At 34.0% G+C, this 23,111-nt stretch overlaps 18 non-coding genes across 18 annotated transcripts; 9 read left to right on the top strand and 9 right to left on the bottom strand.

The window, feature by feature from the left end:
* The first annotated feature begins 1,450 nt into the window (after positions 1-1,450).
* TRNAQ-CUG (transfer RNA glutamine (anticodon CUG)) lies at positions 1,451-1,522 on the top strand. Its single transcript has one exon. It is a non-coding gene; the product is annotated as a tRNA-Gln (tRNA).
* Positions 1,523-2,348: 826 nt separating this feature from the next.
* TRNAQ-UUG (transfer RNA glutamine (anticodon UUG)) lies at positions 2,349-2,420 on the bottom strand. The gene has a single exon. It is a non-coding gene; the product is annotated as a tRNA-Gln (tRNA).
* Positions 2,421-3,970: 1,550 nt separating this feature from the next.
* TRNAQ-CUG (transfer RNA glutamine (anticodon CUG)) lies at positions 3,971-4,042 on the top strand. The gene has a single exon. It is a non-coding gene; the product is annotated as a tRNA-Gln (tRNA).
* An 826-nt stretch (positions 4,043-4,868) lies between these two features.
* Positions 4,869-4,940, bottom strand: TRNAQ-UUG (transfer RNA glutamine (anticodon UUG)). The gene has a single exon. It is a non-coding gene; the product is annotated as a tRNA-Gln (tRNA).
* Positions 4,941-6,490: 1,550 nt separating this feature from the next.
* TRNAQ-CUG (transfer RNA glutamine (anticodon CUG)) lies at positions 6,491-6,562 on the top strand. The gene has a single exon. It is a non-coding gene; the product is annotated as a tRNA-Gln (tRNA).
* An 826-nt stretch (positions 6,563-7,388) lies between these two features.
* TRNAQ-UUG (transfer RNA glutamine (anticodon UUG)) lies at positions 7,389-7,460 on the bottom strand. Its single transcript has one exon. It is a non-coding gene; the product is annotated as a tRNA-Gln (tRNA).
* A 1,550-nt stretch (positions 7,461-9,010) lies between these two features.
* On the top strand, positions 9,011-9,082 carry TRNAQ-CUG (transfer RNA glutamine (anticodon CUG)). Its single transcript has one exon. It is a non-coding gene; the product is annotated as a tRNA-Gln (tRNA).
* Positions 9,083-9,908: 826 nt separating this feature from the next.
* Positions 9,909-9,980, bottom strand: TRNAQ-UUG (transfer RNA glutamine (anticodon UUG)). Its single transcript has one exon. It is a non-coding gene; the product is annotated as a tRNA-Gln (tRNA).
* A 1,550-nt stretch (positions 9,981-11,530) lies between these two features.
* TRNAQ-CUG (transfer RNA glutamine (anticodon CUG)) lies at positions 11,531-11,602 on the top strand. The gene has a single exon. It is a non-coding gene; the product is annotated as a tRNA-Gln (tRNA).
* Positions 11,603-12,428: 826 nt separating this feature from the next.
* TRNAQ-UUG (transfer RNA glutamine (anticodon UUG)) lies at positions 12,429-12,500 on the bottom strand. Its single transcript has one exon. It is a non-coding gene; the product is annotated as a tRNA-Gln (tRNA).
* Positions 12,501-14,050: 1,550 nt separating this feature from the next.
* Positions 14,051-14,122, top strand: TRNAQ-CUG (transfer RNA glutamine (anticodon CUG)). The gene has a single exon. It is a non-coding gene; the product is annotated as a tRNA-Gln (tRNA).
* An 826-nt stretch (positions 14,123-14,948) lies between these two features.
* On the bottom strand, positions 14,949-15,020 carry TRNAQ-UUG (transfer RNA glutamine (anticodon UUG)). The gene has a single exon. It is a non-coding gene; the product is annotated as a tRNA-Gln (tRNA).
* Positions 15,021-16,570: 1,550 nt separating this feature from the next.
* TRNAQ-CUG (transfer RNA glutamine (anticodon CUG)) lies at positions 16,571-16,642 on the top strand. The gene has a single exon. It is a non-coding gene; the product is annotated as a tRNA-Gln (tRNA).
* An 826-nt stretch (positions 16,643-17,468) lies between these two features.
* Positions 17,469-17,540, bottom strand: TRNAQ-UUG (transfer RNA glutamine (anticodon UUG)). The gene has a single exon. It is a non-coding gene; the product is annotated as a tRNA-Gln (tRNA).
* A 1,550-nt stretch (positions 17,541-19,090) lies between these two features.
* TRNAQ-CUG (transfer RNA glutamine (anticodon CUG)) lies at positions 19,091-19,162 on the top strand. The gene has a single exon. It is a non-coding gene; the product is annotated as a tRNA-Gln (tRNA).
* An 826-nt stretch (positions 19,163-19,988) lies between these two features.
* On the bottom strand, positions 19,989-20,060 carry TRNAQ-UUG (transfer RNA glutamine (anticodon UUG)). Its single transcript has one exon. It is a non-coding gene; the product is annotated as a tRNA-Gln (tRNA).
* A 1,550-nt stretch (positions 20,061-21,610) lies between these two features.
* Positions 21,611-21,682, top strand: TRNAQ-CUG (transfer RNA glutamine (anticodon CUG)). The gene has a single exon. It is a non-coding gene; the product is annotated as a tRNA-Gln (tRNA).
* Positions 21,683-22,508: 826 nt separating this feature from the next.
* TRNAQ-UUG (transfer RNA glutamine (anticodon UUG)) lies at positions 22,509-22,580 on the bottom strand. Its single transcript has one exon. It is a non-coding gene; the product is annotated as a tRNA-Gln (tRNA).
* Between the last annotated feature and the right edge of the window lie 531 nt (positions 22,581-23,111).

The raw sequence follows: 23,111 nt of genomic DNA, 5'->3' as shown, positions 1-23,111 counted from the left end.
TCTGTTCAACTTTTGCATATTGAACTATGTTAGGGAAGGATGTTGCCCAGAGGACTCAAGTAACGCTATCACTCTGTTGAACAGTACTTTTTATGTGAGATACGATTTTGCAATAAAATATAAGATTCCCCCGTGAATGCAATCTCTTCTCTCAAAATGAAAAGCTCAACCTGGTACAGGTGGTTTGATGGTATCATGCTTAGCACTCTAGACTCTGAAAACCGGGATCTGAGTACAAATCACAGTGGGACTTATCTAAACTTTACGATTTTCTTTTTCCATTCAGTTCTTAGAATTATTAATTGGAAAAACATCTCATTTACTTATAAACTTGTACATATCCACTTTACACGTATGTATCTCCCTATATCTTGCTATATGTCTCTGTATATTTATAGGACAACATAAACACATACATTATAAAAATGCATATAATTAGTAGAGGTGAAAATAATGAAAAGTTGTTGCCTCTCCACATTTGAAACATGAGCTTCTTCTCCTTACTCTTCTATATGTCATGAAATTGAGATAGTCACTTTTTACTCAATTTTGATCTAACAATATAGTTGATTTATACAAAGCATATCATATGATTTGTGAATAATCTTAAAAGAGAAAATTAGATCAGTACCTGTGAGGCCTCCAAGCAAAAGCTTATGTTTCACGATTGCAGATCGACTGTTGAAAATCAGCATGAAAAACGTTTTATTTCACAATTTCCATACTAATATACAAAAACATTTGTACTATCCCTATGATACCGTCATTGTGGTTCTCTAGGTTTGATTTAAGAACACTTCTCTTTCAAAATGTGCTAAATTCGCCTTATCAATAGCGCAGAAAGCTTCAAAAAGGGATGCTGGGAATCAGGCCTCTGAAATGCATTTCAGAAAAACAGGATAGGATTTCTTAATGTCACAATATTTTGTGTAGGAATGTGATGTAAACGTATTATAATGTTTGTATTTCTGTAACTTGTTCAAGCTGATGGACGTTTTGAAAGGAATCAATAATTGTCTCTTTCAACCTACTGGTGTTGGATTTGAGCTATCAATAAACAAAGGTGACAGAAATAGAAAAGGTCAAGAGTAATAAAATAGTACCCCCAAGATTTGGACTGGTACCTTTGCATGCAAAGTCCAACGTGCCAATCATTGCTCTTTGGCGCAGCCCATGTGAGAGACAAAGAAATGGGTGTATTAGTTTGGAAATGTAAAATGTTTTAATATGTTACAGTCAAAGATGATCATTATGATATAACTTGCCTATCCTGATAAACGTTTGCATATTTAACACTGTTAAGGAGAATGTATCTGAACAGAATCAAATCACATTATAGCTCTTTACACTATGAGCATTCAACAGAGATATCGTTTCATCAATGTAAGAAATGCCCCCGCACTAATGCGCTCTCTTTTGTCTCAATGGAAAAATGACTCATGTATGGGAGGGTTCCATGGTGTAATGGTTAGCACTCTGGACTCTGAATCCAGCGATCCGAGTTCAAATCTCGGTGGGACCTGCTTGAATTATGAGATTTACTATTTCACCCATTTCTTAGAATTTGGTCTTGGAAAAACATAACGTCAATGTTTTATACTGATACTTATCAACGTATAAGTATGCATCTATGTATACATAGCTATATCCGTCTAGATAGCGATAAGACTATATAAAGAAATCAATTATTCATAAACATATGTATTGAAGCTGAAAACTAAAAACTGTTGTTTCCCATCCACAATTTAAACGTTAGGTTCATTTCCTCTCTCATCTATATGACCAGTAATGAGATGGTTAATTTTTGCTGATTTCTTATATGACAACATGCTTGACTTACACAGTGCATTTAATTGTGAATTTCTTTGAAAGAGAAATTCAGATTATTACCTTTGACACGTCTTTCGAAAGATTTTACTTTATGGCTATGGATTTACTTTAGAAAATCAGAGTGTAAATATATGTGTGTCTGAATTTCACGATTGTTATTCAAAACGTCATATCTTCTGTCCCCATAATACACAATTTGATTCCTCAAGTTTTGTTTTAATGAAGGATTTCCAATTAAAAAGTTCCATCTTCCCCTTATCAATAACAGTAAGATTTAAGAAAGTAATATCTTGCATCAGCCCCCTGTGATGAGTTTGAGAAAACAGAGTCAGCTCGCAAAATGTCTCATTATTTTGAGCCATTTAATTTCCATGTTTTCTAAAAGTTCTATCATTTGCTCACATCGAATAGACTTTCAGAATACAATCAATAAATTAATGTTTCACTCTACCCGTGTTAGATTTGTGATATTTATGAATACACTTGACAGAAAAAGATTTGATCAACAGTCATGAAAGTGGTCCCACCGAGATTTGAACTCGGATCCTTGGATTCAAAGTCCAAAGTGCTAACCATTACACCATGGAACCTCCCATGTGACAAGGGAGCAAATTGCTGCAGCAATGTGAACATTTCAAAGTTTTTAATGTTCTACAGTCAAAGACCAACAGAATGTTATTACTTTTCTATTCTGTTCAACTTTTGCATATTGAACTATGTTAGGGAAGGATGTTGCCCAGAGGACTCAAGTAACGCTATCACTCTGTTGAACAGTACTTTTTATGTGAGATACGATTTTGCAATAAAATATAAGATTCCCCCGTGAATGCAATCTCTTCTCTCAAAATGAAAAGCTCAACCTGGTACAGGTGGTTTGATGGTATCATGCTTAGCACTCTAGACTCTGAAAACCGGGATCTGAGTACAAATCACAGTGGGACTTATCTAAACTTTACGATTTTCTTTTTCCATTCAGTTCTTAGAATTATTAATTGGAAAAACATCTCATTTACTTATAAACTTGTACATATCCACTTTACACGTATGTATCTCCCTATATCTTGCTATATGTCTCTGTATATTTATAGGACAACATAAACACATACATTATAAAAATGCATATAATTAGTAGAGGTGAAAATAATGAAAAGTTGTTGCCTCTCCACATTTGAAACATGAGCTTCTTCTCCTTACTCTTCTATATGTCATGAAATTGAGATAGTCACTTTTTACTCAATTTTGATCTAACAATATAGTTGATTTATACAAAGCATATCATATGATTTGTGAATAATCTTAAAAGAGAAAATTAGATCAGTACCTGTGAGGCCTCCAAGCAAAAGCTTATGTTTCACGATTGCAGATCGACTGTTGAAAATCAGCATGAAAAACGTTTTATTTCACAATTTCCATACTAATATACAAAAACATTTGTACTATCTGAATGATACCGTCATTGTGGTTCTCTAGGTTTGATTTAAGAACACTTCTCTTTCAAAATGTGCTAAATTCGCCTTATCAATAGCGCAGAAAGCTTCAAAAAGGGATGCTGGGAATCAGGCCTCTGAAATGCATTTCAGAAAAACAGGATAGGATTTCTTAATGTCACACTATTTTGTGTAGGAATGTGATGTAAACGTATTATAATGTTTGTATTTCTGTAACTTGTTCAAGCTGATGGACGTTTTGAAAGGAATCAATAATTGTCTCTTTCAACCTACTGGTGTTGGATTTGAGCTATCAATAAACAAAGGTGACAGAAATAGAAAAGGTCAAGAGTAATAAAATAGTACCCCCAAGATTTGGACTGGTACCTTTGCATGCAAAGTCCAACGTGCCAATCATTGCTCTTTGGCGCAGCCCATGTGAGAGACAAAGAAATGGGTGTATTAGTTTGGAAATGTAAAATGTTTTAATATGTTACAGTCAAAGATGATCATTATGATATAACTTGCCTATCCTGATAAACGTTTGCATATTTAACACTGTTAAGGAGAATGTATCTGAACAGAATCAAATCACATTATAGCTCTTTACACTATGAGCATTCAACAGAGATATCGTTTCATCAATGTAAGAAATGCCCCCGCACTAATGCGCTCTCTTTTGTCTCAATGGAAAAATGACTCATGTATGGGAGGGTTCCATGGTGTAATGGTTAGCACTCTGGACTCTGAATCCAGCGATCCGAGTTCAAATCTCGGTGGGACCTGCTTGAATTATGAGATTTACTATTTCACCCATTTCTTAGAATTTGGTCTTGGAAAAACATAACGTCAATGTTTTATACTGATACTTATCAACGTATAAGTATGCATCTATGTATACATAGCTATATCCGTCTAGATAGCGATAAGACTATATAAAGAAATCAATAATTCATAAACATATGTATTGAAGCTGAAAACTAAAAACTGTTGTTTCCCATCCACAATTTAAACGTTAGGTTCATTTCCTCTCTCATCTATATGACCAGTAATGAGATAGTTAATTTTTGCTGATTTCTTATATGACAACATGCTTGACTTACACAGTGCATTTAATTGTGAATTTCTTTGAAAGAGAAATTCAGATTATTACCTTTGACACGTCTTTCGAAAGATTTTACTTTATGGTTATGGATTTACTTTAGAAAATCAGAGTGTAAATATATGTGTGTCTGAATTTCACGATTGTTATTCAAAACGTCATATCTTCTGTCCCCATAATACACAATTTGATTCCTCAAGTTTTGTTTTAATGAAGGATTTCCAATTAAAAAGTTCCATCTTCCCCTTATCAATAACAGTAAGATTTAAGAAAGTAATATCTTGCATCAGCCCCCTGTGATGAGTTTGAGAAAACAGAGTCAGCTCGCAAAATGTCTCATTATTTTGAGCCATTTAATTTCCATGTTTTCTAAAAGTTCTATCATTTGCTCACATCGAATAGACTTTCAGAATACAATCAATAAATTAATGTTTCACTCTACCCGTGTTAGATTTGTGATATTTATGAATACACTTGACAGAAAAAGATTTGATCAACAGTCATGAAAGTGGTCCCACCGAGATTTGAACTCGGATCCTTGGATTCAAAGTCCAAAGTGCTAACCATTACACCATGGAACCTCCCATGTGACAAGGGAGCAAATTGCTGCAGCAATGTGAACATTTCAAAGTTTTTAATGTTCTACAGTCAAAGACCAACAGAATGTTATTACTTTTCTATTCTGTTCAACTTTTGCATATTGAACTATGTTAGGGAAGGATGTTGCCCAGAGGACTCAAGTAACGCTATCACTCTGTTGAACAGTACTTTTTATGTGAGATACGATTTTGCAATAAAATATAAGATTCCCCCGTGAATGCAATCTCTTCTCTCAAAATGAAAAGCTCAACCTGGTACAGGTGGTTTGATGGTATCATGCTTAGCACTCTAGACTCTGAAAACCGGGATCTGAGTACAAATCACAGTGGGACTTATCTAAACTTTACGATTTTCTTTTTCCATTCAGTTCTTAGAATTATTAATTGGAAAAACATCTCATTTACTTATAAACTTGTACATATCCACTTTACACGTATGTATCTCCCTATATCTTGCTATATGTCTCTGTATATTTATAGGACAACATAAACACATACATTATAAAAATGCATATAATTAGTAGAGGTGAAAATAATGAAAAGTTGTTGCCTCTCCACATTTGAAACATGAGCTTCTTCTCCTTACTCTTCTATATGTCATGAAATTGAGATAGTCACTTTTTACTCAATTTTGATCTAACAATATAGTTGATTTATACAAAGCATATCATATGATTTGTGAATAATCTTAAAAGAGAAAATTAGATCAGTACCTGTGAGGCCTCCAAGCAAAAGCTTATGTTTCACGATTGCAGATCGACTGTTGAAAATCAGCATGAAATACGTTTTATTTCACAATTTCCATACTAATATACAAAAACATTTGTACTATCTGAATGATACCGTCATTGTGGTTCTCTAGGTTTGATTTAAGAACACTTCTCTTTCAAAATGTGCTAAATTCGCCTTATCAATAGCGCAGAAAGCTTCAAAAAGGGATGCTGGGAATCAGGCCTCTGAAATGCATTTCAGAAAAACAGGATAGGATTTCTTAATGTCACACTATTTTGTGTAGGAATGTGATGTAAACGTATTATAATGTTTGTATTTCTGTAACTTGTTCAAGCTGATGGACGTTTTGAAAGGAATCTATAATTGTCTCTTTCAACCTACTGGTGTTGGATTTGAGCAATCAATAAACAAAGGTGACAGAAATAGAAAAGGTCAAGAGTAATAAAATAGTACCCCCAAGATTTGGACTGGTACCTTTGCATGCAAAGTCCAATGTGCCAATCATTGCTCTTTGGCGCAGCCCATGTGAGAGACAAAGAAATGGGTGTATTAGTTTGGAAATGTAAAATGTTTTAATATGTTACAGTCAAAGATGATCATTATGATATAACTTGCCTATCCTGATAAACGTTTGCATATTTAACACTGTTAAGGAGAATGTATCTGAACAGAATCAAATCACATTATAGCTCTTTACACTATGAGCATTCAACAGAGATATCGTTTCATCAATGTAAGAAATGCCCCCGCACTAATGCGCTCTCTTTTGTCTCAATGGAAAAATGACTCATGTATGGGAGGGTTCCATGGTGTAATGGTTAGCACTCTGGACTCTGAATCCAGCGATCCGAGTTCAAATCTCGGTGGGACCTGCTTGAATTATGAGATTTACTATTTCACCCATTTCTTAGAATTTGGTCTTGGAAAAACATAACGTCAATGTTTTATACTGATACTTATCAACGTATAAGTATGCATCTATGTATACATAGCTATATCCGTCTAGATAGCGATAAGACTATATAAAGAAATCAATTATTCATAAACATATGTATTGAAGCTGAAAACTAAAAACTGTTGTTTCCCATCCACAATTTAAACGTTAGGTTCATTTCCTCTCTCATCTATATGACCAGTAATGAGATAGTTAATTTTTGCTGATTTCTTATATGACAACATGCTTGACTTACACAGTGCATTTAATTGTGAATTTCTTTGAAAGAGAAATTCAGATTATTACCTTTGACACGTCTTTCGAAAGATTTTACTTTATGGTTATGGATTTACTTTAGAAAATCAGAGTGTAAATATATGTGTGTCTGAATTTCACGATTGTTATTCAAAACGTCATATCTTCTGTCCCCATAATACACAATTTGATTCCTCAAGTTTTGTTTTAATGAAGGATTTCCAATTAAAAAGTTCCATCTTCCCCTTATCAATAACAGTAAGATTTAAGAAAGTAATATCTTGCATCAGCCCCCTGTGATGAGTTTGAGAAAACAGAGTCAGCTCGCAAAATGTCTCATTATTTTGAGCCATTTAATTTCCATGTTTTCTAAAAGTTCTATCATTTGCTCACATCGAATAGACTTTCAGAATACAATCAATAAATTAATGTTTCACTCTACCCGTGTTAGATTTGTGATATTTATGAATACACTTGACAAAAAAAGATTTGATCAACAGTCATGAAAGTGGTCCCACCGAGATTTGAACTCGGATCCTTGGATTCAAAGTCCAAAGTGCTAACCATTACACCATGGAACCTCCCATGTGACAAGGGAGCAAATTGCTGCAGCAATGTGAACATTTCAAAGTTTTTAATGTTCTACAGTCAAAGACCAACAGAATGTTATTACTTTTCTATTCTGTTCAACTTTTGCATATTGAACTATGTTAGGGAAGGATGTTGCCCAGAGGACTCAAGTAACGCTATCACTCTGTTGAACAGTACTTTTTATGTGAGATACGATTTTGCAATAAAATATAAGATTCCCCCGTGAATGCAATCTCTTCTCTCAAAATGAAAAGCTTAACCTGGTACAGGTGGTTTGATGGTATCATGCTTAGCACTCTAGACTCTGAAAACCGGGATCTGAGTACAAATCACAGTGGGACTTATCTAAACTTTACGATTTTCTTTTTCCATTCAGTTCTTAGAATTATTAATTGGAAAAACATCTCATTTACTTATAAACTTGTACATATCCACTTTACACGTATGTATCTCCCTATATCTTGCTATATGTCTCTGTATATTTATAGGACAACATAAACACATACATTATAAAAATGCATATAATTAGTAGAGGTGAAAATAATGAAAAGTTGTTGCCTCTCCACATTTGAAACATGAGCTTCTTCTCCTTACTCTTCTATATGTCATGAAATTGAGATAGTCACTTTTTACTCAATTTTGATCTAACAATATAGTTGATTTATACAAAGCATATCATATGATTTGTGAATAATCTTAAAAGAGAAAATTAGATCAGTACCTGTGAGGCCTCCAAGCAAAAGCTTATGTTTCACGATTGCAGATCGACTGTTGAAAATCAGCATGAAAAACGTTTTATTTCACAATTTCCATACTAATATACAAAAACATTTGTACTATCTGAATGATACCGTCATTGTGGTTCTCTAGGTTTGATTTAAGAACACTTCTCTTTCAAAATGTGCTAAATTCGCCTTATCAATAGCGCAGAAAGCTTCAAAAAGGGATGCTGGGAATCAGGCCTCTGAAATGCATTTCAGAAAAACAGGATAGGATTTCTTAATGTCACACTATTTTGTGTAGGAATGTGATGTAAACGTATTATAATGTTTGTATTTCTGTAACTTGTTCAAGCTGATGGACGTTTTGAAAGGAATCAATAATTGTCTCTTTCAACCTACTGGTGTTGGATTTGAGCTATCAATAAACAAAGGTGACAGAAATAGAAAAGGTCAAGAGTAATAAAATAGTACCCCCAAGATTTGGACTGGTACCTTTGCATGCAAAGTCCAACGTGCCAATCATTGCTCTTTGGCGCAGCCCATGTGAGAGACAAAGAAATGGGTGTATTAGTTTGGAAATGTAAAATGTTTTAATATGTTACAGTCAAAGATGATCATTATGATATAACTTGCCTATCCTGATAAACGTTTGCATATTTAACACTGTTAAGGAGAATGTATCTGAACAGAATCAAATCACATTATAGCTCTTTACACTATGAGCATTCAACAGAGATATCGTTTCATCAATGTAAGAAATGCCCCCGCACTAATGCGCTCTCTTTTGTCTCAATGGAAAAATGACTCATGTATGGGAGGGTTCCATGGTGTAATGGTTAGCACTCTGGACTCTGAATCCAGCGATCCGAGTTCAAATCTCGGTGGGACCTGCTTGAATTATGAGATTTACTATTTCACCCATTTCTTAGAATTTGGTCTTGGAAAAACATAACGTCAATGTTTTATACTGATACTTATCAACGTATAAGTATGCATCTATGTATACATAGCTATATCCGTCTAGATAGCGATAAGACTATATAAAGAAATCAATTATTCATAAACATATGTATTGAAGCTGAAAACTAAAAACTGTTGTTTCCCATCCACAATTTAAACGTTAGGTTCATTTCCTCTCTCATCTATATGACCAGTAATGAGATAGTTAATTTTTGCTGATTTCTTATATGACAACATGCTTGACTTACACAGTGCATTTAATTGTGAATTTCTTTGAAAGAGAAATTCAGATTATTACCTTTGACACGTCTTTCGAAAGATTTTACTTTATGGTTATGGATTTACTTTAGAAAATCAGAGTGTAAATATATGTGTGTCTGAATTTCACGATTGTTATTCAAAACGTCATATCTTCTGTCCCCATAATACACAATTTGATTCCTCAAGTTTTGTTTTAATGAAGGATTTCCAATTAAAAAGTTCCATCTTCCCCTTATCAATAACAGTAAGATTTAAGAAAGTAATATCTTGCATCAGCCCCCTGTGATGAGTTTGAGAAAACAGAGTCAGCTCGCAAAATGTCTCATTATTTTGAGCCATTTAATTTCCATGTTTTCTAAAAGTTCTATCATTTGCTCACATCGAATAGACTTTCAGAATACAATCAATAAATTAATGTTTCACTCTACCCGTGTTAGATTTGTGATATTTATGAATACACTTGACAGAAAAAGATTTGATCAACAGTCATGAAAGTGGTCCCACCGAGATTTGAACTCGGATCCTTGGATTCAAAGTCCAAAGTGCTAACCATTACACCATGGAACCTCCCATGTGACAAGGGAGCAAATTGCTGCAGCAATGTGAACATTTCAAAGTTTTTAATGTTCTACAGTCAAAGACCAACAGAATGTTATTACTTTTCTATTCTGTTCAACTTTTGCATATTGAACTATGTTAGGGAAGGATGTTGCCCAGAGGACTCAAGTAACGCTATCACTCTGTTGAACAGTACTTTTTATGTGAGATACGATTTTGCAATAAAATATAAGATTCCCCCGTGAATGCAATCTCTTCTCTCAAAATGAAAAGCTCAACCTGGTACAGGTGGTTTGATGGTATCATGCTTAGCACTCTAGACTCTGAAAACCGGGATCTGAGTACAAATCACAGTGGGACTTATCTAAACTTTACGATTTTCTTTTTCCATTCAGTTCTTAGAATTATTAATTGGAAAAACATCTCATTTACTTATAAACTTGTACATATCCACTTTACACGTATGTATCTCCCTATATCTTGCTATATGTCTCTGTATATTTATAGGACAACATAAACACATACATTATAAAAATGCATATAATTAGTAGAGGTGAAAATAATGAAAAGTTGTTGCCTCTCCACATTTGAAACATGAGCTTCTTCTCCTTACTCTTCTATATGTCATGAAATTGAGATAGTCACTTTTTACTCAATTTTGATCTAACAATATAGTTGATTTATACAAAGCATATCATATGATTTGTGAATAATCTTAAAAGAGAAAATTAGATCAGTACCTGTGAGGCCTCCAAGCAAAAGCTTATGTTTCACGATTGCAGATCGACTGTTGAAAATCAGCATGAAATACGTTTTATTTCACAATTTCCATACTAATATACAAAAACATTTGTACTATCTGAATGATACCGTCATTGTGGTTCTCTAGGTTTGATTTAAGAACACTTCTCTTTCAAAATGTGCTAAATTCGCCTTATCAATAGCGCAGAAAGCTTCAAAAAGGGATGCTGGGAATCAGGCCTCTGAAATGCATTTCAGAAAAACAGGATAGGATTTCTTAATGTCACACTATTTTGTGTAGGAATGTGATGTAAACGTATTATAATGTTTGTATTTCTGTAACTTGTTCAAGCTGATGGACGTTTTGAAAGGAATCTATAATTGTCTCTTTCAACCTACTGGTGTTGGATTTGAGCAATCAATAAACAAAGGTGACAGAAATAGAAAAGGTCAAGAGTAATAAAATAGTACCCCCAAGATTTGGACTGGTACCTTTGCATGCAAAGTCCAATGTGCCAATCATTGCTCTTTGGCGCAGCCCATGTGAGAGACAAAGAAATGGGTGTATTAGTTTGGAAATGTAAAATGTTTTAATATGTTACAGTCAAAGATGATCATTATGATATAACTTGCCTATCCTGATAAACGTTTGCATATTTAACACTGTTAAGGAGAATGTATCTGAACAGAATCAAATCACATTATAGCTCTTTACACTATGAGCATTCAACAGAGATATCGTTTCATCAATGTAAGAAATGCCCCCGCACTAATGCGCTCTCTTTTGTCTCAATGGAAAAATGACTCATGTATGGGAGGGTTCCATGGTGTAATGGTTAGCACTCTGGACTCTGAATCCAGCGATCCGAGTTCAAATCTCGGTGGGACCTGCTTGAATTATGAGATTTACTATTTCACCCATTTCTTAGAATTTGGTCTTGGAAAAACATAACGTCAATGTTTTATACTGATACTTATCAACGTATAAGTATGCATCTATGTATACATAGCTATATCCGTCTAGATAGCGATAAGACTATATAAAGAAATCAATTATTCATAAACATATGTATTGAAGCTGAAAACTAAAAACTGTTGTTTCCCATCCACAATTTAAACGTTAGGTTCATTTCCTCTCTCATCTATATGACCAGTAATGAGATAGTTAATTTTTGCTGATTTCTTATATGACAACATGCTTGACTTACACAGTGCATTTAATTGTGAATTTCTTTGAAAGAGAAATTCAGATTATTACCTTTGACACGTCTTTCGAAAGATTTTACTTTATGGTTATGGATTTACTTTAGAAAATCAGAGTGTAAATATATGTGTGTCTGAATTTCACGATTGTTATTCAAAACGTCATATCTTCTGTCCCCATAATACACAATTTGATTCCTCAAGTTTTGTTTTAATGAAGGATTTCCAATTAAAAAGTTCCATCTTCCCCTTATCAATAACAGTAAGATTTAAGAAAGTAATATCTTGCATCAGCCCCCTGTGATGAGTTTGAGAAAACAGAGTCAGCTCGCAAAATGTCTCATTATTTTGAGCCATTTAATTTCCATGTTTTCTAAAAGTTCTATCATTTGCTCACATCGAATAGACTTTCAGAATACAATCAATAAATTAATGTTTCACTCTACCCGTGTTAGATTTGTGATATTTATGAATACACTTGACAGAAAAAGATTTGATCAACAGTCATGAAAGTGGTCCCACCGAGATTTGAACTCGGATCCTTGGATTCAAAGTCCAAAGTGCTAACCATTACACCATGGAACCTCCCATGTGACAAGGGAGCAAATTGCTGCAGCAATGTGAACATTTCAAAGTTTTTAATGTTCTACAGTCAAAGACCAACAGAATGTTATTACTTTTCTATTCTGTTCAACTTTTGCATATTGAACTATGTTAGGGAAGGATGTTGCCCAGAGGACTCAAGTAACGCTATCACTCTGTTGAACAGTACTTTTTATGTGAGATACGATTTTGCAATAAAATATAAGATTCCCCCGTGAATGCAATCTCTTCTCTCAAAATGAAAAGCTCAACCTGGTACAGGTGGTTTGATGGTATCATGCTTAGCACTCTAGACTCTGAAAACCGGGATCTGAGTACAAATCACAGTGGGACTTATCTAAACTTTACGATTTTCTTTTTCCATTCAGTTCTTAGAATTATTAATTGGAAAAACATCTCATTTACTTATAAACTTGTACATATCCACTTTACACGTATGTATCTCCCTATATCTTGCTATATGTCTCTGTATATTTATAGGACAACATAAACACATACATTATAAAAATGCATATAATTAGTAGAGGTGAAAATAATGAAAAGTTGTTGCCTCTCCACATTTGAAACATGAGCTTCTTCTCCTTACTCTTCTATATGTCATGAAATTGAGATAGTCACTTTTTACTCAATTTTGATCTAACAATATAGTTGATTTATACAAAGCATATCATATGATTTGTGAATAATCTTAAAAGAGAAAATTAGATCAGTACCTGTGAGGCCTCCAAGCAAAAGCTTATGTTTCACGATTGCAGATCGACTGTTGAAAATCAGCATGAAATACGTTTTATTTCACAATTTCCATACTAATATACAAAAACATTTGTACTATCTGAATGATACCGTCATTGTGGTTCTCTAGGTTTGATTTAAGAACACTTCTCTTTCAAAATGTGCTAAATTCGCCTTATCAATAGCGCAGAAAGCTTCAAAAAGGGATGCTGGGAATCAGGCCTCTGAAATGCATTTCAGAAAAACAGGATAGGATTTCTTAATGTCACACTATTTTGTGTAGGAATGTGATGTAAACGTATTATAATGTTTGTATTTCTGTAACTTGTTCAAGCTGATGGATGTTTTGAAAGGAATCAATAATTGTCTCTTTCAACCTACTGGTGTTGGATTTGAGCAATCAATAAACAAAGGTGACAGAAATAGAAAAGGTCAAGAGTAATAAAATAGTACCCCCAAGATTTGGACTGGTACCTTTGCATGCAAAGTCCAACGTGCCAATCATTGCTCTTTGGCGCAGCCCATGTGAGAGACAAAGAAATGGGTGTATTAGTTTGGAAATGTAAAATGTTTTAATATGTTACAGTCAAAGATGATCATTATGATATAACTTGCCTATCCTGATAAACGTTTGCATATTTAACACTGTTAAGGAGAATGTATCTGAACAGAATCAAATCACATTATAGCTCTTTACACTATGAGCATTCAACAGAGATATCGTTTCATCAATGTAAGAAATGCCCCCGCACTAATGCGCTCTCTTTTGTCTCAATGGAAAAATGACTCATGTATGGGCGGGTTCCATGGTGTAATGGTTAGCACTCTGGACTCTGAATCCAGCGATCCGAGTTCAAATCTCGGTGGGACCTGCTTGAATTATGAGATTTACTATTTCACCCATTTCTTAGAATTTGGTCTTGGAAAAACATAACGTCAATGTTTTATACTGATACTTATCAACGTATAAGTATGCATCTATGTATACATAGCTATATCCGTCTAGATAGCGATAAGACTATATAAAGAAATCAATTATTCATAAACATATGTATTGAAGCTGAAAACTAAAAACTGTTGTTTCCCATCCACAATTTAAACGTTAGGTTCATTTCCTCTCTCATCTATATGACCAGTAATGAGATAGTTAATTTTTGCTGATTTCTTATATGACAACATGCTTGACTTACACAGTGCATTTAATTGTGAATTTCTTTGAAAGAGAAATTCAGATTATTACCTTTGACACGTCTTTCGAAAGATTTTACTTTATGGTTATGGATTTACTTTAGAAAATCAGAGTGTAAATATATGTGTGTCTGAATTTCACGATTGTTATTCAAAACGTCATATCTTCTGTCCCCATAATACACAATTTGATTCCTCAAGTTTTGTTTTAATGAAGGATTTCCAATTAAAAAGTTCCATCTTCCCCTTATCAATAACAGTAAGATTTAAGAAAGTAATATCTTGCATCAGCCCCCTGTGATGAGTTTGAGAAAACAGAGTCAGCTCGCAAAATGTCTCATTATTTTGAGCCATTTAATTTCCATGTTTTCTAAAAGTTCTATCATTTGCTCACATCGAATAGACTTTCAGAATACAATCAATAAATTAATGTTTCACTCTACCCGTGTTAGATTTGTGATATTTATGAATACACTTGACAGAAAAAGATTTGATCAACAGTCATGAAAGTGGTCCCACAGAGATTTGAACTCGGATCCTTGGATTCAAAGTCCAAAGTGCTAACCATTACACCATGGAACCTCCCATGTGACAAGGGAGCAAATTGCTGCAGCAATGTGAACATTTCAAAGTTTTTAATGTTCTACAGTCAAAGACCAACAGAATGTTATTACTTTTCTATTCTGTTCAACTTTTGCATATTGAACTATGTTAGGGAAGGATGTTGCCCAGAGGACTCAAGTAACGCTATCACTCTGTTGAACAGTACTTTTTATGTGAGATACGATTTTGCAATAAAATATAAGATTCCCCCGTGAATGCAATCTCTTCTCTCAAAATGAAAAGCTCAACCTGGTACAGGTGGTTTGATGGTATCATGCTTAGCACTCTAGACTCTGAAAACCGGGATCTGAGTACAAATCACAGTGGGACTTATCTAAACTTTACGATTTTCTTTTTCCATTCAGTTCTTAGAATTATTAATTGGAAAAACATCTCATTTACTTATAAACTTGTACATATCCACTTTACACGTATGTATCTCCCTATATCTTGCTATATGTCTCTGTATATTTATAGGACAACATAAACACATACATTATAAAAATGCATATAATTAGTAGAGGTGAAAATAATGAAAAGTTGTTGCCTCTCCACATTTGAAACATGAGCTTCTTCTCCTTACTCTTCTATATGTCATGAAATTGAGATAGTCACTTTTTACTCAATTTTGATCTAACAATATAGTTGATTTATACAAAGCATATCATATGATTTGTGAATAATCTTAAAAGAGAAAATTAGATCAGTACCTGTGAGGCCTCCAAGCAAAAGCTTATGTTTCACGATTGCAGATCGACTGTTGAAAATCAGCATGAAATACGTTTTATTTCACAATTTCCATACTAATATACAAAAACATTTGTACTATCTGAATGATACCGTCATTGTGGTTCTCTAGGTTTGATTTAAGAACACTTCTCTTTCAAAATGTGCTAAATTCGCCTTATCAATAGCGCAGAAAGCTTCAAAAAGGGATGCTGGGAATCAGGCCTCTGAAATGCATTTCAGAAAAACAGGATAGGATTTCTTAATGTCACACTATTTTGTGTAGGAATGTGATGTAAACGTATTATAATGTTTGTATTTCTGTAACTTGTTCAAGCTGATGGACGTTTTGAAAGGAATCTATAATTGTCTCTTTCAACCTACTGGTGTTGGATTTGAGCAATCAATAAACAAAGGTGACAGAAATAGAAAAGGTCAAGAGTAATAAAATAGTACCCCCAAGATTTGGACTGGTACCTTTGCATGCAAAGTCCAACGTGCCAATCATTGCTCTTTGGCGCAGCCCATGTGAGAGACAAAGAAATGGGTGTATTAGTTTGGAAATGTAAAATGTTTTAATATGTTACAGTCAAAGATGATCATTATGATATAACTTGCCTATCCTGATAAACGTTTGCATATTTAACACTGTTAAGGAGAATGTATCTGAACAGAATCAAATCACATTATAGCTCTTTACACTATGAGCATTCAACAGAGATATCGTTTCATCAATGTAAGAAATGCCCCCGCACTAATGCGCTCTCTTTTGTCTCAATGGAAAAATGACTCATGTATGGGAGGGTTCCATGGTGTAATGGTTAGCACTCTGGACTCTGAATCCAGCGATCCGAGTTCAAATCTCGGTGGGACCTGCTTGAATTATGAGATTTACTATTTCACCCATTTCTTAGAATTTGGTCTTGGAAAAACATAACGTCAATGTTTTATACTGATACTTATCAACGTATAAGTATGCATCTATGTATACATAGCTATATCCGTCTAGATAGCGATAAGACTATATAAAGAAATCAATTATTCATAAACATATGTATTGAAGCTGAAAACTAAAAACTGTTGTTTCCCATCCACAATTTAAACGTTAGGTTCATTTCCTCTCTCATCTATATGACCAGTAATGAGATAGTTAATTTTTGCTGATTTCTTATATGACAACATGCTTGACTTACACAGTGCATTTAATTGTGAATTTCTTTGAAAGAGAAATTCAGATTATTACCTTTGACACGTCTTTCGAAAGATTTTACTTTATGGTTATGGATTTACTTTAGAAAATCAGAGTGTAAATATATGTGTGTCTGAATTTCACGATTGTTATTCAAAACGTCATATCTTCTGTCCCCATAATACACAATTTGATTCCTCAAGTTTTGTTTTAATGAAGGATTTCCAATTAAAAAGTTCCATCTTCCCCTTATCAATAACAGTAAGATTTAAGAAAGTAATATCTTGCATCAGCCCCCTGTGATGAGTTTGAGAAAACAGAGTCAGCTCGCAAAATGTCTCATTATTTTGAGCCATTTAATTTCCATGTTTTCTAAAAGTTCTATCATTTGCTCACATCGAATAGACTTTCAGAATACAATCAATAAATTAATGTTTCACTCTACCCGTGTTAGATTTGTGATATTTATGAATACACTTGACAGAAAAAGATTTGATCAACAGTCATGAAAGTGGTCCCACCGAGATTTGAACTCGGATCCTTGGATTCAAAGTCCAAAGTGCTAACCATTACACCATGGAACCTCCCATGTGACAAGGGAGCAAATTGCTGCAGCAATGTGAACATTTCAAAGTTTTTAATGTTCTACAGTCAAAGACCAACAGAATGTTATTACTTTTCTATTCTGTTCAACTTTTGCATATTGAACTATGTTAGGGAAGGATGTTGCCCAGAGGACTCAAGTAACGCTATCACTCTGTTGAACAGTACTTTTTATGTGAGATACGATTTTGCAATAAAATATAAGATTCCCCCGTGAATGCAATCTCTTCTCTCAAAATGAAAAGCTCAACCTGGTACAGGTGGTTTGATGGTATCATGCTTAGCACTCTAGACTCTGAAAACCGGGATCTGAGTACAAATCACAGTGGGACTTATCTAAACTTTACGATTTTCTTTTTCCATTCAGTTCTTAGAATTATTAATTGGAAAAACATCTCATTTACTTATAAACTTGTACATATCCACTTTACACGAATGTATCTCCCTATATCTTGCTATATGTCTCTGTATATTTATAGGACAACATAAACACATACATTATAAAAATGCATATAATTAGTAGAGGTGAAAATAATGAAAAGTTGTTGCCTCTCCACATTTGAAACATGAGCTTCTTCTCCTTACTCTTCTATATGTCATGAAATTGAGATAGTCACTTTTTACTCAATTTTGATCTAACAATATAGTTGATTTATACAAAGCATATCATATGATTTGTGAATAATCTTAAAAGAGAAAATTAGATCAGTACCTGTGAGGCCTCCAAGCAAAAGCTTATGTTTCACGATTGCAGATCGACTGTTGAAAATCAGCATGAAATACGTTTTATTTCACAATTTCCATACTAATATACAAAAACATTTGTACTATCTGAATGATACCGTCATTGTGGTTCTCTAGGTTTGATTTAAGAACACTTCTCTTTCAAAATGTGCTAAATTCGCCTTATCAATAGCGCAGAAAGCTTCAAAAAGGGATGCTGGGAATCAGGCCTCTGAAATGCATTTCAGAAAAACAGGATAGGATTTCTTAATGTCACACTATTTTGTGTAGGAATGTGATGTAAACGTATTATAATGTTTGTATTTCTGTAACTTGTTCAAGCTGATGGACGTTTTGAAAGGAATCAATAATTGTCTCTTTCAACCTACTGGTGTTGGATTTGAGCAATCAATAAACAAAGGTGACAGAAATAGAAAAGGTCAAGAGTAATAAAATAGTACCCCCAAGATTTGGACTGGTACCTTTGCATGCAAAGTCCAACGTGCCAATCATTGCTCTTTGGCGCAGCCCATGTGAGAGACAAAGAAATGGGTGTATTAGTTTGGAAATGTAAAATGTTTTAATATGTTACAGTCAAAGATGATCATTATGATATAACTTGCCTATCCTGATAAACGTTTGCATATTTAACACTGTTAAGGAGAATGTATCTGAACAGAATCAAATCACATTATAGCTCTTTACACTATGAGCATTCAACAGAGATATCGTTTCATCAATGTAAGAAATGCCCCCGCACTAATGCGCTCTCTTTTGTCTCAATGGAAAAATGACTCATGTATGGGAGGGTTCCATGGTGTAATGGTTAGCACTCTGGACTCTGAATCCAGCGATCCGAGTTCAAATCTCGGTGGGACCTGCTTGAATTATGAGATTTACTATTTCACCCATTTCTTAGAATTTGGTCTTGGAAAAACATAACGTCAATGTTTTATACTGATACTTATCAACGTATAAGTATGCATCTATGTATACATAGCTATATCCGTCTAGATAGCGATAAGACTATATAAAGAAATCAATTATTCATAAACATATGTATTGAAGCTGAAAACTAAAAACTGTTGTTTCCCATCCACAATTTAAACGTTAGGTTCATTTCCTCTCTCATCTATATGACCAGTAATGAGATAGTTAATTTTTGCTGATTTCTTATATGACAACATGCTTGACTTACACAGTGCATTTAATTGTGAATTTCTTTGAAAGAGAAATTCAGATTATTACCTTTGACACGTCTTTCGAAAGATTTTACTTTATGGTTATGGATTTACTTTAGAAAATCAGAGTGTAAATATATGTGTGTCTGAATTTCACGATTGTTATTCAAAACGTCATATCTTCTGTCCCCATAATACACAATTTGATTCCTCAAGTTTTGTTTTAATGAAGGATTTCCAATTAAAAAGTTCCATCTTCCCCTTATCAATAACAGTAAGATTTAAGAAAGTAATATCTTGCATCAGCCCCCTGTGATGAGTTTGAGAAAACAGAGTCAGCTCGCAAAATGTCTCATTATTTTGAGCCATTTAATTTCCATGTTTTCTAAAAGTTCTATCATTTGCTCACATCGAATAGACTTTCAGAATACAATCAATAAATTAATGTTTCACTCTACCCGTGTTAGATTTGTGATATTTATGAATACACTTGACAGAAAAAGATTTGATCAACAGTCATGAAAGTGGTCCCACAGAGATTTGAACTCGGATCCTTGGATTCAAAGTCCAAAGTGCTAACCATTACACCATGGAACCTCCCATGTGACAAGGGAGCAAATTGCTGCAGCAATGTGAACATTTCAAAGTTTTTAATGTTCTACAGTCAAAGACCAACAGAATGTTATTACTTTTCTATTCTGTTCAACTTTTGCATATTGAACTATGTTAGGGAAGGATGTTGCCCAGAGGACTCAAGTAACGCTATCACTCTGTTGAACAGTACTTTTTATGTGAGATACGATTTTGCAATAAAATATAAGATTCCCCCGTGAATGCAATCTCTTCTCTCAAAATGAAAAGCTCAACCTGGTACAGGTGGTTTGATGGTATCATGCTTAGCACTCTAGACTCTGAAAACCGGGATCTGAGTACAAATCACAGTGGGACCTATCTAAACTTTACGATTTTCTTTTTCCATTCAGTTCTTAGAATTATTAATTGGAAAAACATCTCATTTACTTATAAACTTGTACATATCCACTTTACACGAATGTATCTCCCTATATCTTGCTATATGTCTCTGTATATTTATAGGACAACATAAACACATACATTATAAAAATGCATATAATTAGTAGAGGTGAAAATAATGAAAAGTTGTTGCCTCTCCACATTTGAAACATGAGCTTCTTCTCCTTACTCTTCTATATGTCATGAAATTGAGATAGTCACTTTTTACTCAATTTTGATCTAACAATATAGTTGATTTATACAAAGCATATCATATGATTTGTGAATAATCTTAAAAGAGAAAATTAGATCAGTACCTGTGAGGCCTCCAAGCAAAAGCTTATGTTTCACGATTGCAGATCGACTGTTGAAAATCAGCATGAAATACGTTTTATTTCACAATTTCCATACTAATATACAAAAACATTTGTACTATCTGAATGATACCGTCATTGTGGTTCTCTAGGTTTGATTTAAGAACACTTCTCTTTCAAAATGTGCTAAATTCGCCTTATCAATAGCGCAGAAAGCTTCAAAAAGGGATGCTGGGAATCAGGCCTCTGAAATGCATTTCAGAAAAACAGGATAGGATTTCTTAATGTCACACTATTTTGTGTAGGAATGTGATGTAAACGTATTATAATGTTTGTATTTCTGTAACTTGTTCAAGCTGATGGACGTTTTGAAAGGAATCAATAATTGTCTCTTTCAACCTACTGGTGTTGGATTTGAGCAATCAATAAACAAAGGTGACAGAAATAGAAAAGGTCAAGAGTAATAAAATAGTACCCCCAAGATTTGGACTGGTACCTTTGCATGCAAAGTCCAACGTGCCAATCATTGCTCTTTGGCGCAGCCCATGTGAGAGACAAAGAAATGGGTGTATTAGTTTGGAAATGTAAAATGTTTTAATATGTTACAGTCAAAGATGATCATTATGATATAACTTGCCTATCCTGATAAACGTTTGCATATTTAACACTGTTAAGGAGAATGTATCTGAACAGAATCAAATCACATTATAGCTCTTTACACTATGAGCATTCAACAGAGATATCGTTTCATCAATGTAAGAAATGCCCCCGCACTAATGCGCTCTCTTTTGTCTCAATGGAAAAATGACTCATGTATGGGAGGGTTCCATGGTGTAATGGTTAGCACTCTGGACTCTGAATCCAGCGATCCGAGTTCAAATCTCGGTGGGACCTGCTTGAATTATGAGATTTACTATTTCACCCATTTCTTAGAATTTGGTCTTGGAAAAACATAACGTCAATGTTTTATACTGATACTTATCAACGTATAAGTATGCATCTATGTATACATAGCTATATCCGTCTAGATAGCGATAAGACTATATAAAGAAATCAATTATTCATAAACATATGTATTGAAGCTGAAAACTAAAAACTGTTGTTTCCCATCCACAATTTAAACGTTAGGTTCATTTCCTCTCTCATCTATATGACCAGTAATGAGATAGTTAATTTTTGCTGATTTCTTATATGACAACATGCTTGACTTACACAGTGCATTTAATTGTGAATTTCTTTGAAAGAGAAATTCAGATTATTACCTTTGACACGTCTTTCGAAAGATTTTACTTTATGGTTATGGATTTACTTTAGAAAATCAGAGTGTAAATATATGTGTGTCTGAATTTCACGATTGTTATTCAAAACGTCATATCTTCTGTCCCCATAATACACAATTTGATTCCTCAAGTTTTGTTTTAATGAAGGATTTCCAATTAAAAAGTTCCATCTTCCCCTTATCAATAACAGTAAGATTTAAGAAAGTAATATCTTGCATCAGCCCCCTGTGATGAGTTTGAGAAAACAGAGTCAGCTCGCAAAATGTCTCATTATTTTGAGCCATTTAATTTCCATGTTTTCTAAAAGTTCTATCATTTGCTCACATCGAATAGACTTTCAGAATACAATCAATAAATTAATGTTTCACTCTACCCGTGTTAGATTTGTGATATTTATGAATACACTTGACAGAAAAAGATTTGATCAACAGTCATGAAAGTGGTCCCACAGAGATTTGAACTCGGATCCTTGGATTCAAAGTCCAAAGTGCTAACCATTACACCATGGAACCTCCCATGTGACAAGGGAGCAAATTGCTGCAGCAATGTGAACATTTCAAAGTTTTTAATGTTCTACAGTCAAAGACCAACAGAATGTTATTACTTTTCTATTCTGTTCAACTTTTGCATATTGAACTATGTTAGGGAAGGATGTTGCCCAGAGGACTCAAGTAACGCTATCACTCTGTTGAACAGTACTTTTTATGTGAGATACGATTTTGCAATAAAATATAAGATTCCCCCGTGAATGCAATCTCTTCTCTCAAAATGAAAAGCTCAACCTGGTACAGGTGGTTTGATGGTATCATGCTTAGCACTCTAGACTCTGAAAACCGGGATCTGAGTACAAATCACAGTGGGACCTATCTAAACTTTACGATTTTCTTTTTCCATTCAGTTCTTAGAATTATTAATTGGAAAAACATCTCATTTACTTATAAACTTGTACATATCCACTTTACACGAATGTATCTCCCTATATCTTGCTATATGTCTCTGTATATTTATAGGACAACATAAACACATACATTATAAAAATGCAT

The sequence above is a fragment of the Lissotriton helveticus genome, chromosome 4_1 (genome assembly GCF_964261635.1).
Source record: "Lissotriton helveticus chromosome 4_1, aLisHel1.1, whole genome shotgun sequence".
Taxonomy (NCBI): Eukaryota; Metazoa; Chordata; class Amphibia; order Caudata; family Salamandridae; genus Lissotriton; species Lissotriton helveticus.
Note: the sequence above shows the minus strand (reverse complement) of the source record. Positions and strands in the feature narration are given on the sequence as shown.